This window comes from Aquarana catesbeiana, linkage group LG03 (genome assembly GCF_042186555.1).
Source record: "Aquarana catesbeiana isolate 2022-GZ linkage group LG03, ASM4218655v1, whole genome shotgun sequence".
Classification (NCBI taxonomy): domain Eukaryota; kingdom Metazoa; phylum Chordata; class Amphibia; order Anura; family Ranidae; genus Aquarana; species Aquarana catesbeiana.
This window is the reverse complement of record NC_133326.1, coordinates 527424704-527440532: the sequence shown is the minus strand read 5'-3', so window position 1 is coordinate 527440532 and position 15829 is coordinate 527424704.

The window sequence follows — 15829 nt, the reverse complement described above, 5'->3', positions numbered from 1 at the left end:
AGGAAGTCAATTGCTTGTAACAAAATTCCATTCATTGATATGACAACTTTGTCATGAATACCGAATTTACCAAAACACATCTAGCTTTTGTAGCCTTATAAATAGATCATTTTCCAGGATATGAGCACTTGTTTTCTTTTTCTATTTTACTTTTGCCAACTTTTAAGTCATTTTGACTTTTATTAGTGAAACCAACAGGGCCTACAGGCCCAATGTTTTAGTCTTGAAGACACCCATTAAGCGTAGGAGGGTGGGGCGGGGGACTAACCAGTCTTATTTTTCAAAATCCACCTGCACGTGGTTTCCAGTTTTTTTTCAGCTTGAGGTTTGTGATGATGGTTTCCTCAAACCTCCAGGCATAATAAGAGCACTTTGATCAGATGTCAGAAACGATTCTAGTCTGTCTTTTTTTGGGGACAAAGGTACTGTATGAAGCGCCAAGCAACTGTTAGGGCTATTGGGGTTTTAACGGTGTTTATGCTCTGCTTTCAGATAAGAATGCTGATGACATACAGCTGGTTAGACAGCTGGTGAATTGGGAGCTGCTCCTTTTTTTGCACCAAAGGTGATAGATCAATTGAGACGCACCTTGCAGTTACATGTTCTGCAACATTGCTCTATCTCTGGAATTTCAAACTACATTCTAGTCTACAAAGTATGTTTGACCAAAAGGAATGCACTGAAATAATAAAGGAAACATAAAATATAATATAGCAGCTTTAACCTGCCTTGTCCACATTCCCTTGTTTGTTAATTTTTCATTGACATTGGCTTTGGTACAATGCTGTCCTATCCTCATAACCAGATTGCTTCCAGATTAGAAACTAAACAAGATTCTACTTGACATCTTCAGTGGCTTCACGTGTAAAGGTGCTTTATTAGCAGTGCTCTTCAAAGTGATTAAAATTAATATATACTGTATGTGGTATTTTAATATGTATTTTCCTTATTGGCATCTGTGACTCCATTGAGAAAGGGTTTCTGCTCAAGATATCCTATGCTTATATATTATGAAACTTAAAAAAAATATTATATTAAAATGTTTTCTCTGAAAGAAACTTGTGGTATATTAGTATTAAAAATAAAAACTTTAATAGTGGTGACTTATACTCAGATTGTTCCTAGCAGCATTAGAAACAATAATACAGATATTCCATAGAAGCGTATTTTACACAAAATCTCAATTCATGAAGCATTAACTCAAGTATAAGGGTTATTTATTTCAGACATGTCACTGTCATTTTTGAAATCTCATTGGACTCAGCTGAAAAAACTTTGTCACTAATGTCACTTTGTTGAAAATAAGGATTCTTATTAGACACGTGCACACCAGAAAATGTTGTTTTTGCTTTGTTTCATATGCATTCGTTATCGTTAGGTTGATATTTTTGTTTCTTCGTATTCATTGTGTCGCTCCGGTTTGTTTTCAGGATTAATTTCATTTCTTCGGGATTCGTTTCGTATATTCGCTATACCGGGTGGGTTTGAAAAGTTTTCCAAATTTTTAATTCTATTTTCGGACAGATCCAAATTCATTGTGAATAATAGCTGGTTGTTAAGGAGCGGTGGCAGCAACGTCCTTAACAACCATTACTCCTCTGCTGTCAGTGGGATTCACTAATGACAGTGGAATGGAATTTTTTTCTTTTTCAAAAAACAGAGTCTGGTATTGATTTTGAGGGGAACCCCATGCTAATATAAAAAAAATGGTGTGCCCCCCACCCCAAAATCTATACGAGACTTTTAACCAAGCATGCAGCCCAGCAGGCCAGGAAAAGAGGGGACAAGTGAGCACCCCCCACCCAAATCATACCGGTCCACATGCCCTCATGTTATGGGGGGGTGCTTTGTACCTCCACTCATTTACCCAAAAAAAATGTAAAAACATTAATAAAAACACAAACATAGTTTTTAACACGTCCCTAATTAAGAAATAAAACATGTCCCCCATTATAAATCCAGCATCAATCACGATGAACGCCGACTCGCATGAAATAAAATTTTTTTTTTAAAAACCCTGCCGCTCGCTGAGCATGACGTGTCCCATCAAGATACAAGAACATATTTGGGGGGCACACCATACAATGCGTTTAAATTCAAGATGGTGCTGCTATAAGACCTACAAACAGTACAAAATATTTTACAGCGCACACATACAAGAATGACATTTCCTGCAGGGCTAGTTAAAAACACCTGAACATATTCAAAAAATACAGGGGTTTGGTCACACTATAGGGTCATATAGTGCTAAGCCCACTTACTGCGACAAAGTACCCCGAATTAGTGGGTCCTACACTAGTAATAGTTTTTGAATATGTTCAGGTGTTTTTAACTAGCCCTGCAGGAAATGTAATTCTTGTATGTGTGCGCTGTAAAATATTTTGTACTATTTGTAGGTCTTATAGCAGCACCATCTTGAATTTAAACGCATTGTATGGTGTGCCCCCCAAATATGTTCTTGTATATTGTAATAGGCCCTGACCAGGTTTTTTGGGCTGGAGCACCCCTCCCCCTCCTCATTACTTCTTATTAGTGGCCACCAGTGTTTAGGATGTATCCCCTTCAGTTCTCCCACATAGAGGAGTTCAGCTCCCATGGTTGAGATAAAGGATCTTCCATTCTATTACTAGTGTAGGACCCACTAATTCGGGGTACTTTGTCGCAGTAAGTGGGCTTAGCACTATATGACCATATAGCGTGACCAAACCCCCGTATTTTTTGAATATGTTCAGGTGTTTTTAACTAGCCCTGCAGGAAATGTCATTCTTGTATGTGTGTGCTGTAAAATATTGTGTCCCATCAAGAGACACTTACCGAATGACAGGTAAACTCGGGGACATAAACATGGAAGTCACCCTGCTTCCATGTTTACCTGTCATTCAGCAAGTGTCTCTCGACAGTATTCGTCACTTGCCGAATGACAGGTAAACATGTGGGAAGGGTCACCTGGCGATGTCCCCTCCAAAAAAAAAAGTTTTGGCTTTAGTTCCGCTTTAAATGGATAAAACATAGTGAAATGTGCCTGCATTGCAGAGACCTGCTGCAACCTTTTATTATTATTATTATTATTATTATTATTATTATTATTATTATTATTTTGCCCTGACATACAATTAAAGAGTGATTATAAAAGGCTAGTATAATATAAAAAGCTTTGGCACTGTATATAAATAGTACACAGATAGTACACAGATAAAATATATATATATATTTGAGGAGGAATGAAGGATAGAAGAATTTGGTTCCAAAAAAGGGACAGTTCGGAGTTATGCAAATGAAAGAAAACTAAGGACAATTAGGGCAGTGCTGGGGAATTATACTTTCAATGGGTGGGCACCCTTACTATAGAAGAAATACAAGGAAATCCTAATGAGGGTCTTATAGAGGGCACGGAGTTGCTTTTGGGGAGGCGTTGCCTTCTAACACCACCCCATCAGGCCAGCTCCAGGGGAAAAAAAACGGCCAGCCAGATTTTTCCTGACTAATCTCTTTGGCTACAGTGATGTCTTCCCAGAGCATAGTAAAGTATGGCTGATACAAAACAACCTTTTGGATCTTTCATCTGCCATCCTATGTGGACTGCCACCGTAACTCATTTTAATGAGAAAAATGTCCCCTATAAAATATGCTGTTTTTCTCATTTGGCATCAGTCCAGTCAGCTTTTGAAGTTCTCCTCCCTTTGAGCCCTATATGAGGAAACTCCCTGTGCAAGAATAGCACCTCAGGAGTTATCACTAAGAACCACATAGTGCACTATCAGGGCAAGACACAGGCAAACAATCTGCAGGAGACAGGCCTGAGCGTGATGCTTCGCAGAATAACACATGCCGTATTCTCCGAACAAACAGCATTTTGTCTGAGAGAGCAGCAGGCCTGTTCACTCGTGGAACCATAGATGATAACACAATCTCTGTTTTTAGTAAGCCTCACATTAGATGAGGAGGAGAAGGCCTCAGTGGGTGTACTTACTGCTCAAACACATGTTTGGCATTAAAGTCCATGCACAATGTACATTTTCAATCTTGCATAGAGTGAGTAAAAATTAGAACCTCTATTGTGTTTTTACTGTTATTTGGGCTCTGGTAGAAACATTTCCCCTTATTTACTGTCCTGGTGACAACAGTTTCACCAGACAGAAAATAACAGGAAATCCGCAACAGGGATACAGATGGCAACAAAAGGCTGACAGAGATTTAATGCTTCCCCTACTTTTAAAAAATATATATTGTTTGTTATTATCTGTGTTATTCTTGGGGATTTTTCATCACATCCTGTCTGGTGAAACTATTATCACCTGTGAAGGAAGTAGAGAAAATGTCTCCAACGGAATCCAGATAGCAGTAAAAACTGACAGGAGTTCTAACCCTTCTCTGCTGCATTAAAACGAAAAAAAGACTAAAAAGGTAAATATGAATGGTTCAGTAAAAGATAAAATTAAAAAATGCTGCAATATTCACCTTCAATCCAGAGCTCTTCCCCACAGTATTGTGGGTGTTCACATCTCCAGAATCCACTTTGAGTCAGTATCCTCAACAGTGCTGAAAAAAAGTTGTCTTTATGCCTTATGGAACAGTGATATGTGGCTTCCAATGATGGAATGTGAACAGATAATGAGGTACTGAAAAAGCTATTGGGGAATTATAGCTCATTCCACAAATCCTACAGATTTGTTGCCCAAGGGGCTGCACAGTGGTTAGGTTTACTGGTTAGCACCTCCACCTGGCAGCACCAGAATCATTGGTTTAAATGCCAACCATGGCGCTACCTGTCTGGAGTTTGCATGTTCTGCCCCCCCAAAGACATGCTGTTCAGTTAATTGGCTCCTGTCTAAATTGGCCCTACTATGCATATAATGTGAGTTAGGACCTTAGATTGTAAGCTCCTTGAGGGCAGGGAATGATGTGAATGTACAATGTATATGTAAAGCAGCATAAATTGTCAGTGCTATACATAAGTACCTGCAATAACTAAATATTATGTATGCTAAATTCTGACCCTGTCATCAAGATGAGGATTCATCAGGAAGCTATTTTTTTACATTACTCAGAAGTCTATCTTTGGTGACCCTATGTCCACCGCATTTTCCTGTTCTTAGCTAACAGAAGAGAAAACCAGCATAGTCTTCTGCTGAAATATCCCATCTTCATGAAGGCTTAGCATGCTGTGTATCCAGACAAGTTGGTCACCAAAGGTCCAAAATGCAAGAACAATTTTTGGGTCCCTTACAGGCTCTAGAAGAGCGCAAAGGCTTAATGACATCACAACAAGGGCCTCATTTGGCAGCAATCTCAGACTGCAGAGCTGGATCACCAGTCTGCTCTCCCAGACATAGAGAGATAGATGTAAAAAAGGGTTTTTTTATTTTAAAAATTTTTTTAAAATGTTGAATGTGCGGAAGAAAGGGATGGAAGAAGACCAAATATGGGCTTTAGGAGGGTGTGGCAGTAGGAGTCGAGGCAGGTTACCCCTATACTTCTACATAGGGGGGACAGAAGCAGCTTTCTAATTTGCATTATATTAATATTGTGCTTTTATTTTGGTAAGCTCCCCTAATCATCAAATCCCAATAAATTTCCATCATACCAGTTTGTTATTTTTTCCTCATGATACCCTATGTACTAATTAGCATCTAATAAAAGATACAAAAAAAAACTCCAGCAGGACAATTAACTTTTCTTATCTTGTGACAAATGTGAAAACTAGAGTTACAAAGTAACATAATTTCCGTACAGACTTTTCCTTTTTATGTCACATCCTAGAATTGTGTTGACACAAAATTTAATTTTCATTTTTAATTTGAATACCAGCTCACGGCCCCATTATTTCCTCATTATAATTTCTGAATGATGTCATGATGCAAAAATAATAAGTGAAATATTAATAAAAGTATTCCACTTCAACCAAAAACTACCATAGATCATAAACTGCCTACTTGCCAGTGACGAATTTGTGACAGATGTTGTACAGCTCATGACCCCTGAAAAATAAATGTCTAAGATGATAGTTACAAATGTTAAAATAATATGACATAATATCAAAGAACAATCTCAAGCATTCATAGGCTATACATCGTTACACTGGTCCTGCTCTGACCTATGTAACTATGTATATACCTACCTGATCAATCGCCTGGACACCACTACTTCAGTGATCTCCAGGTCCTGTGCCAAGTGGCTGCATCAGGTGTCCCCATCAGAGCGCCCCCATACATCAGGTGTCCGCTATACATCAGGTTACTCTATCACAGTGCCCATGTACATCAGATGTCCCTATCACAGTGTTCCCATACAGCAGGTTCCCCCATTGCAGTGTTCCCATATATCAGATACCCCCAATCACAGGGGTTGATTTACTAAACCTGGAGAGTGCAAACTCTGTTGCACCTCTGCATAGAAACCAATCAGCTTCTAACTTCAGCTTGTTCAATTAAGATTTGACAAAAAAAATGGAAGCTGATTGGTTTCTTTGCAGAGCTACACCAGTTTTTCATTAGGTGTCCCCATACATCAGGTTCCCCCATCACAGTGTCCCCTTACATCAGGTGTCCCCATCACAGTGTCCCCTTACATCAGGTGTCCCCATTACAGTGTTCTCTTACATCAGGTTCCCCCATTACAGTGTCCCCTTAAATCAGATACCCCATCACAGTGTCCCCTTACATCAGATGTCCCCATTACAGTGTCCCATTACATCAGGTTCCCCCATTACAGTGTCCCCTTACATCAGGACCCCCATCACAGTGTCCCCTTACATCAGGTGCCCCTATCACAGTGTTATCAAAAATCCCCCTCTGAATGAATGTAAAGCATTCTCTAAATGAATGAGGTGGAGAAGTAGGGTGGTGACATCAGAAATCAGAGAATTCTTTGCATGCATTCAGAAAATGCAAAGCATTCTCTGAATGGCGCCCATACCGAGCAGTTGACGCCCTGTGTTCAAAATGCACTCGGCCACTCATTCAGCACAGGATCCGGAAGCAAGTGGAGATCACTTTGTAGTAGCGGTGTCTACTTCAGTGATTTCCAGCGTCCAGGGGCATTGGCCAGGTACAGTATATAAATAGTTACATTGGTCCAAGCTGAACCAGTGTAACTATGTGTAACATACCGATTCCTGGAATTCGTCTTTAAGTGAGCAGCATATATACCCTGCTTGTAAAAACGTTATTTAAATTAGCAACGCATAAATTACATTTTTAAAGGCACAATGGTTTTCAGCTGTATCATATGGCCAAAAGTATGTGGGCACCACTCCAAATTATTGAGTTCAGGTGTTTCCAGTGAATGTTACTATTAATCCTACTGCATACTAATACATTTTAGACAATGGTGCTTTTTCAAACCTTGTGACAGCAGTTTGGGGAGATGGTCCTTTTTGTTCCAGCATGATTTTTGCCTCTGTGCACTAAGGCAGCTACATAAAAACATGGTTTGATGAGTTTAGTGCGGAGAAGCTCTTAGATCCTTGACCTCAACCCTTCTGAGCACCTTTTGGATGAATTAAAACGCCAACCCAGGTCTTCTCATCCAACGTCAATAACTGACCTCAAAAATACTCTTTTGGCTGAATTGGCTCAAATTTCCAGACACGCTGTAAAATCTTGTGGAAAACCTTCATAGAAAAGTGGAGACTGTTATGGCTTAAAAAGAAGAATGACAGGCAACTCAATATATTAAGTTGTTTATTGTGGAGGGAATTGAACTATCCCTTATTGCTGGAAAGCACCCAAGTCCACAAAACTTTTTCTTGCATTCCACAAATTATATTGCTGTTATAGCAGTGTTATGAAGAGATATTGAATTTATCTTATCTTGATGCCTAATTGCCTAAAGCAGGGGTGCTTTTGAAGCGCGTGGGCCACTTAAAGTGGCTGTAAACCCTACCAAAAAAAAAAAACCTGCAAGACAAAGGCATAATGAGCTAGTATGCATAGCATAGTATTACTTACCTTAGATCGAAGCCCCCGCAGTGGTCCTCGTTCACCGCTCCGGCCAGGCAACATCTCGCCGGAGTTATTTACGAGTATCGCGGGCTCCGGCGCTGTGATTGGCTGGAGCCACGATGACGTCACTCCCGCGTATGCGCGCGGGAGCCGCCGGTAACAGCACAGTCTAACTAAAGCATCGGCACGTATGTGCCGTTGCTTCAGTTCACATGTGCCGATAACATCGGCACATGCAAATACAGGGGATATCTCCTAAACCGTGCAAGTTTAGGCGATATCCAGGGTAGCTACAGGTAAGCCTTATCATAGGCTTACCTGTAGCAAAAAGTGTGTTGTAAGGGTTTACAACCACTTTAAGTGGTTTGGTAACTGGTTGTGGGCCACAATGAAATGAAATGGTTCAAAATTTTGAATATTTTATTTTGAATAGCATAATGAAGATTTTAAACAACAATTGGGATCATCATTTTTAGAGGGACCAATCCCTGTTGGATGCATACCCACTGTTTAATCACAATTGCAAAAATCTAATTTTTTTATTAGCCAGGTTGCCATTAATTCCACTCTCATGCTTAGGTGTGACCAGCCAAAAAAGCTCAGAACCAGCGTTGCAGCCCCTACTATATCAGGGTCTTTGCAGCCATCCTTTGAATCGCCAAAACAAGGACTGTGGACAATCTAAACAACAGACCAGGGAAGCGCATGCCCTAGTAATGCAATAAACTTCTTTATTAAAGCACTAGTAAATTCTTGCACAAAAATCCTCAGAAATCATAAGGCCGCTATGCTAAAAATTTCCCCACACACCTCAATAGTAGTTATCCCCATAGTATGTTTCTTACTATTTTTTCTGCTTAATTCCGCTTAATTTTTTGTGCCCATGTTTCAGGACAAACCCAGCGCCATATTTGCGGTGGTCTACGAATTATGTATAGTGGTATACTTCGACCTTCCTCCTGTGTCTAAAGGCCCATACACACGATAGGACTTTGTACAAACTTTCCTGTGGATTTTTGTATACAAAGGGCGTCGGCCGTAAACTAATTAAGCATACACATTACAGGACTTTTTCAGCCAACTTTCACCAAATCCCGTGGTTTTTCAGCTCTTTACCGTCACCCTTTGGTTAACTTCTGTATTGTTGTCTGATCTTTTGCATTGGTTCTGAGCATGCGTGTTTGTACTTTGGACTAAAGTCCTATGGACTTGTGTACACATGATAGGATTTTGCACCATAGGACTTTTGTTGCCGGAAAGTTTGTCTGTTTGCACAGCCAACATTTGTCCGATGAAAACCGAAAAAGTTTGTCCGATGGAGCATACACACGGTAGGATGTTGCCTTAAAACAGCTAATTTGCATGTTTGTTGTCAAAAAGTCCTATCGTGTGTATGGGCCTTAAGACATCATGTGCAGCCCCCTTGCCACATGATCAGCTGTCAGCCAATGACAGCTGATCACGTGATGTAAACAGGGCCGGTAAACGTTTTTTTTTTCCTCATGAAGGAAAAAAAAAGCGATTACTGTCTGAAGTAAACGGCACATTGGTCCGGCACACTCCAGACCCACTGCTGCTAAGCAGTGCCCACCAATGCCACCTATCAATGCCCACCAGTGCCACCTATCAGTGCTGCCAATCAGTGCCTCATCATCAGTGCCACTTATCAGTGCTGCCTATCAGTGCCCATCAGTGCCACATATCAGTACTTATCAGTGCCACTTTTCAGTGCCGCCTATCAATTTTTGGTATTTTTTTGTTTAGCAAAAAATAAAAACCCCAGTAGTGATTAAATAACACCAAAAGAAAGCTCTATTTGTGTGAAAAAAGTTATAAAACTTTCATATGGGTACAGTGTAGCATGACAGCGCAATTGTCATTCAAAGAGTGACAGCGCTGATAGCTGAAAATTGGCCTTGGCAGGAAGGGGGTTTAAGTGCCCAGTGGGTTTTACTTCCTCTTTATTTCCCTGCAAAGTTAAAGCATAATGGGCTACTATGCATCGCAGAGTCATCCATTATGTGTCACTTACCTGAAAATGAAGCCTGCGATGTCACAGCTGTCTGCTGGCTGGAAGCGTCCATATTCAGCCTTCTTCCTTCCGGGGCCGTGGACTCCGGTTCTGTGACTGGCCGGAGTTGCGTGATGTCACTCCAACGCATGCGTGCAGGAGCCGCCAGTCACAGCACGATCAATTTAGAAACGGCACAATCGTGCTCTTTCTAAAGTGCGCATCCACCGATGACGTCGTTGCAAGAGTATATTGTAAATATCCCCTAAACCGTGCAGGTTTAGGAGATATTTCCAGCACCTACAGTTAAGCCTTAATATAGGCATACCTGTAGGTAAAAGTGGTTGTAAAGTGGTTTACAACCACTTTAACAAACTTTGTTGCAGATTACTAACTTTTGTTATTCTCAAGAAACCCCTGTGTGTTTATCTGTGTCCATGTGGCCCCGAGGGTTTTCACACTGGAGCGGTGCGCTTGCAGGACGGTCCAAAAAGTCCTGCAAGCCGCATCTTTGGACTGCTGTAGGAGCGATGTATTCACCACTCCTAAAGCTCCCCTTCCCATTGAAAACAATAGGGGAGGGCAGCAAACCTGCCGGCAAAGCGGCGCTTTGCGAGCGGGTTTTAACGCTTTTTCGGCCACTAGCAGGGGTTAAAACCTCCCTGCTAGCGGCCAAATAGTGCCAATAAAACGACGGTAAAGTGGCGCTAAATATAGTGCCGCTTTACCGCCAGCGCCCGCCCGCCTCAGTGTGAAAGTAGCCTTACAGTTGTTTTTACTCTGCTTCTTCTATATAACCTACAGAACAGAGTCAGAAATTAAGGGAATGTTGAAGCACCATAAGTATTGTTAAGGCATATAGTATATTTACTAGCAGGAGACCTTTTATTTAGGGGAAAAGAATAACAATGTTGGAACAAAGAAGAGAAGAATTATTTAAAACTAAATATCTGTAAAAAATAACTTTTTTGTAAAAGTTAGCAAACTGTAGCTGAACATAACCAAAAATTAAAGTGGTATTTACTGAAAAAAAGGCAGGTGTTTTAATACAGAAGAGACATAATGGGGTTGATTTACTAAAGGCCAACAGACTGTACACCTTGGAAAGTGCAATTGCACTCTGCAAGTGCAGTTGCTCCAGAGCTTAGTAAATGAGGTAAAGTTTCACTTTGCAAAGAATACCCAATCACATGCAAGGAAAATTTTTAAAAAACAGCATTTTTGCTTGCACATGATTGGTTGATGAAAGTCAGCAGAGCTTCTGCTCATTTACTAAACTCTGGAGCAACTGCTCTTGCAGTGTGCAACTGCACTTTCCAAAGTGCACAGTCTTTTTACCTTTAGTAAATCAACCCCAATATGTCTCATCAGTATTAAAGTATTCTTACCTGCCTGTTCACATTATACACTGAGCTGCAAAGATATATGAATGCACAAGGGTGCATCTCAGCACGACTAATTAAAACAGGCAAAGATAGCAACCCAGAAAAAGACTAGCCAATGATGTCGGGGCCAGCAGAAAGCTCCTGGATCTGAACCACAGATAAAACTGTTTATTTTTCCGTTTTGGATAGAATGGAGAAAGGTTGCAACAGCTGTCAGGTTTTTGCTGAAATCCGTGTCTCCATTAGGAAGATTTTTCTTCACTTATTGTCCCAAAGACGTAGCAGGAAGTGAGTCTCTGCAAAGTGAGGAAAAATACCACCAATGACAGCTGTCACCACAATAGGTGTCTTCATTGGAATATTTTCTCTCACCTCTGACAATCATAAAATATGAGATTTCTTCTCACTTTCTGTCATGATGACCAAAACAAGGTGAATCTCCTGAAAGGTGACATAGCCAGCAATAAAAAGACAAGGACACCATTCCCTGCTGTGTCAACAACTAGAAAAAAATTGGCTAAAGTTTTGTCTTTATCCTATAGCTCACTACAGTGGTAAACTGTTTTTTTTTTTTTTTTATCTACTTGGATGTATTTTGAATATTTAAAGAGAAAGACATACAGTATATCCATTCTCTAAATAAAAAAACAAAATAAAGATAATATTACAATATAATTTTTGCCAATTATACTTATTTAAACATACTACTACTACTACAGAAATAGATAAATACATAAAAAATAAATAAATAAAATATTGATTGTGAACATACCAGATAAGAATATAGTTACTTTTTATTTAATTTTTTTTAATACAACTAGATACTGATATTTTACTTTTTCCGTTAAAATGGCACATTTTGCAGGAACTGACTCTTTGGCAAGGTGCTGGGGATGTGACCCTGCTGTGTGTCACTAAGCATTTATCAATAAGCTGATATTTACCAGAGCTTTACAAGGAAGGATCAAAGGGAGATGAATGAAATTACAGAGGAGATATCTCTGGAATCCAAGACTTTGCCCTGTTCCGCAGTGTTCTACAGGGCATTTCACTAAGCTGACTAAAACATTTGGGAGTCTTGATGTCCATGTTCCTCTCAACAGATAAAGCCCATTTTCAAGTGGTGTGGGGGGCTGCTATTACTGACCTTTCCTTTTTGAGAATGCTGTTTCCCTGGCTGTCATGCTGATGCTTTATCTTCATTGCTGTCAGACCTTCAACAAGTCTAAAGATTAGGAATTCTGACTCTCATTTACAGCTTGTACCAAGTCTGTGACTAAAAATAATAAAGTCAGACACTGCCAGGTAACCAGCATTTTCAGAAGGAGGCCAGCAATGGCAACTTCTTTGATTCTCTTTTAACAGATTCACTTTAAAAGCTTAGTCAACCTTTTAGATCATGTTTCATGTTACACCCATGTTTAGGGAGTTACACAAAGCGTTGCCCACACAACATCCCTCTAACCACCCTTCTTACCTAAATCATGAGGTGCATCTTCTAATAGTACTCTGTTAGTATTTGAATTCAGCACAGCCGTGCATGGCTCCATCAGCACAGCTGTGTCATTAAAGTCCAGGATCTGTCAATGGCAAAGGAACTCAGTAGATGGCACCAGTGGGAGTGCAGTGTAACCATAATTGTAGTCCCTGCCCCACTTCTTCTAGCCCCATAATAGAAGGTCTGTACCTCTGTACAGAGCTGGAGCGGGGGGGTAAACACTGCAAGAGCCTGTGCATTGCAATTGCAATGCTTTGCAGTCTTCAATGCAAAAAAGTAGTAAATGCACATTCATCATAAAATCAATGTTTCAACAGTAGTAGCACTTTTTGCAAAAGGTAGGCTGTCGTTTTAAATTAAAATCCCATTGTAGCGCAACGTCCGAATGGGCCTCTGATTGATGATGATAATGACACCAATAATGATAATGACCAGGATTCTTTCCCACTAGTGCAGAGGCTGTCAGCACACCAGAACACCAATTGCAAGCACATTGATACAAGAAAGCAGTTGAGGTGAATGTCAGATTTATGGCTGATAATTTGAACAGTGGGAGAGGGTGCAGGGTATGGGATACTCCAGGCTATAAGACTCAAAAGCAAGAGGACACTCTTCTCTGAACTAATCTTCTCTGAGACAATGGGGCCATAGAGCAGCTACACACTCTTAGCTTCTTCCAGGTGCCTTTCAGTGAGATTTTTCAAACTAGATCCATCAGGTGAAATCTCAGGGTGCCAGAAATGATTCAGGCCCCACCCAAGTTTATTGGAATCCCTGAAGCAGGAAGACCCAGCTGTCCCAGAGCCCACACTACTTTTTGTCTTCCCCAGCCACCTGCTGGGCTTACCTTCCAGGGATTGACTGGGGCTCAATAAATATTCAGGCTATCTATTTGACTCTCCCCACCCTATGTTCTGGAAACATCCAGAAACCAGGAGGAAGCAATCAAATCTAGAGTCTATGAGCTCTAGAAAAGCCAAAAGCAATTGAAGGCCAATTTAATGATTACAGTGAGACCAGAAAAAAAGAGAACTAAACTTACCTACCAACTAGCAGCCTACCTAGGGGGGTGCTACATCATAATGCAATTTACTTATATTATTATACAGTATTTATATCCAAAGCCATTTTGCCAAATGTTTAAAGTAAATTAACCACAACACCTATAATGTCTTGTTGGACATCCCATTTCAAAACCATTAACATGGAGATGCCTGCCTTGCCTCTGTGCAAGCTCCTAGAGGTCTCCCACACCAAAGTCATTAAACCATGTCTCTTTATGGAGCTGGCTTTGTGTACAGGATTATGGTCATGGTCATGTTTCTGTTCTAGCATGACCATAATCCTGTACACAAAGCCAGCTCCATAAAGAGACATGGTTTAATGACTTTGGTGTGGGAGACCTCTAGGAGCTTGCACAGAGGCAAGGCAGGCATCTCCATGTTAATGGTTTTGAAATGGGATGTCCAACAAGACATTATAGGTGTGGTTAATTTACTTTAAACATTTGGCAAAATGGCTTTGGATATAAATACTGTATAATAGGGGGACCTTCCCCAATTTGTTGCTACAGGGTTGAGCGTGCAGAATTGTCTAAAAAAGATCTTCTATGCTACAGCTTTAATAGTACCCTTCAATAATTTGGAGGCGTGTCCAGGTATGTTTGGCCAGGTATGCGGCAGGTGTTTTGACAGGTGTTCTATACCTTCTCCACTCTGTCCAAAATTAAAAAAAGTTTTACAATGGTGTTAGGCTTTGAAAGGATTTAGTTATTAAGGCAGCCAAGTTTAAAGTGAGTTGAGATACAATAAAATAATAATTTACTGGTTGTAAAGGAAACTCTTCAAAGTATTTGCTTTATTATTTAGACTTTCACTCTTTCAGTATTATCAGTTACAAAACAACCACACCTTTCCTGTATAAACCTTAACAACTTTCACTTTTGGCCTTTTACTTTTAATCCCAATTAACATTTTATGGAGCAGGCAGAATTCTCTAATAACCTTTCATGTTAGCGGAGTTCAAGAATTGAAGCGAGGACGTGTACACACAGCACTGGATACAGAAATACCATCTAGAGCCCAAATATTTCTGCAGGCATTCCAATGCTCTCCTGGGTAGAGCAGTTTTGAAGGAGATCTAAACCCACTCACCAAAATCTCCTATAGGATTCAAAGCCTATGTAAGCCCTAAATGATGATTTTAGCATGTTAGTATGACATTATGCCTCACTGTATACAGTTTTTATAAAGGTGAACTCCGTCAAAAGAATCAAGACTACCCTTGCAACCCTTGGTTTACTGACCTTCAGGCTTTTAGGGGGGCCAGACTGTGGCCAGTGGGAGCATAAAATTCCTCGTCATCAGTGAAAGAAAGCAATGACCCAGCATTGATGTCAGTTGGAGGAGTAGTCCCCCAAGGACAAGATAAAGGCAAGCAAAGCGCTGCATCCGGCCCTCTGATCACAGTTTGGAGACCCTGGGCTATGGTATAAATAAAAAGCAGTTTTACTTAACTTATCCCCCACTCTTCCAGCAGCTAGTGCTCTCCTCTTCTCTCCAACGCTCTGGATTGTGAGTGGGCCTTTGGCGTTCTCACCGTGCAGCGCTACTGGTGCTGCATTGCATGTGATTATGTCAGAGTGCTTGTGACTGACAGAGAAGTTTCAGAGAACTGGTCATATGGAGAGGAGGAAGCTTGCAGGAGTGAGGAATAGAGTAAAAAAAAGCTGCTTTTTGATAGCCTACACAAATACTAGCATTTAATACTTGCATTGCAGGGGTGCCCAAATAGTTCAGCTCTTTTGCAAAGTTTCTTACCTGGAGATCCTGCAAGTAAGAGCACTTCCTGCTGTAGGCAGACAACTCTAAGCCAATGCCTCGCAATTAGTAGCAGCATTGTCAGTCTGCCATGCATGCCCCTTCAGTTGGTCGTTGGGCTGACCATATCATAGACAAGATCTCATAGGCATCCAATAAAAATATAGAGTAAA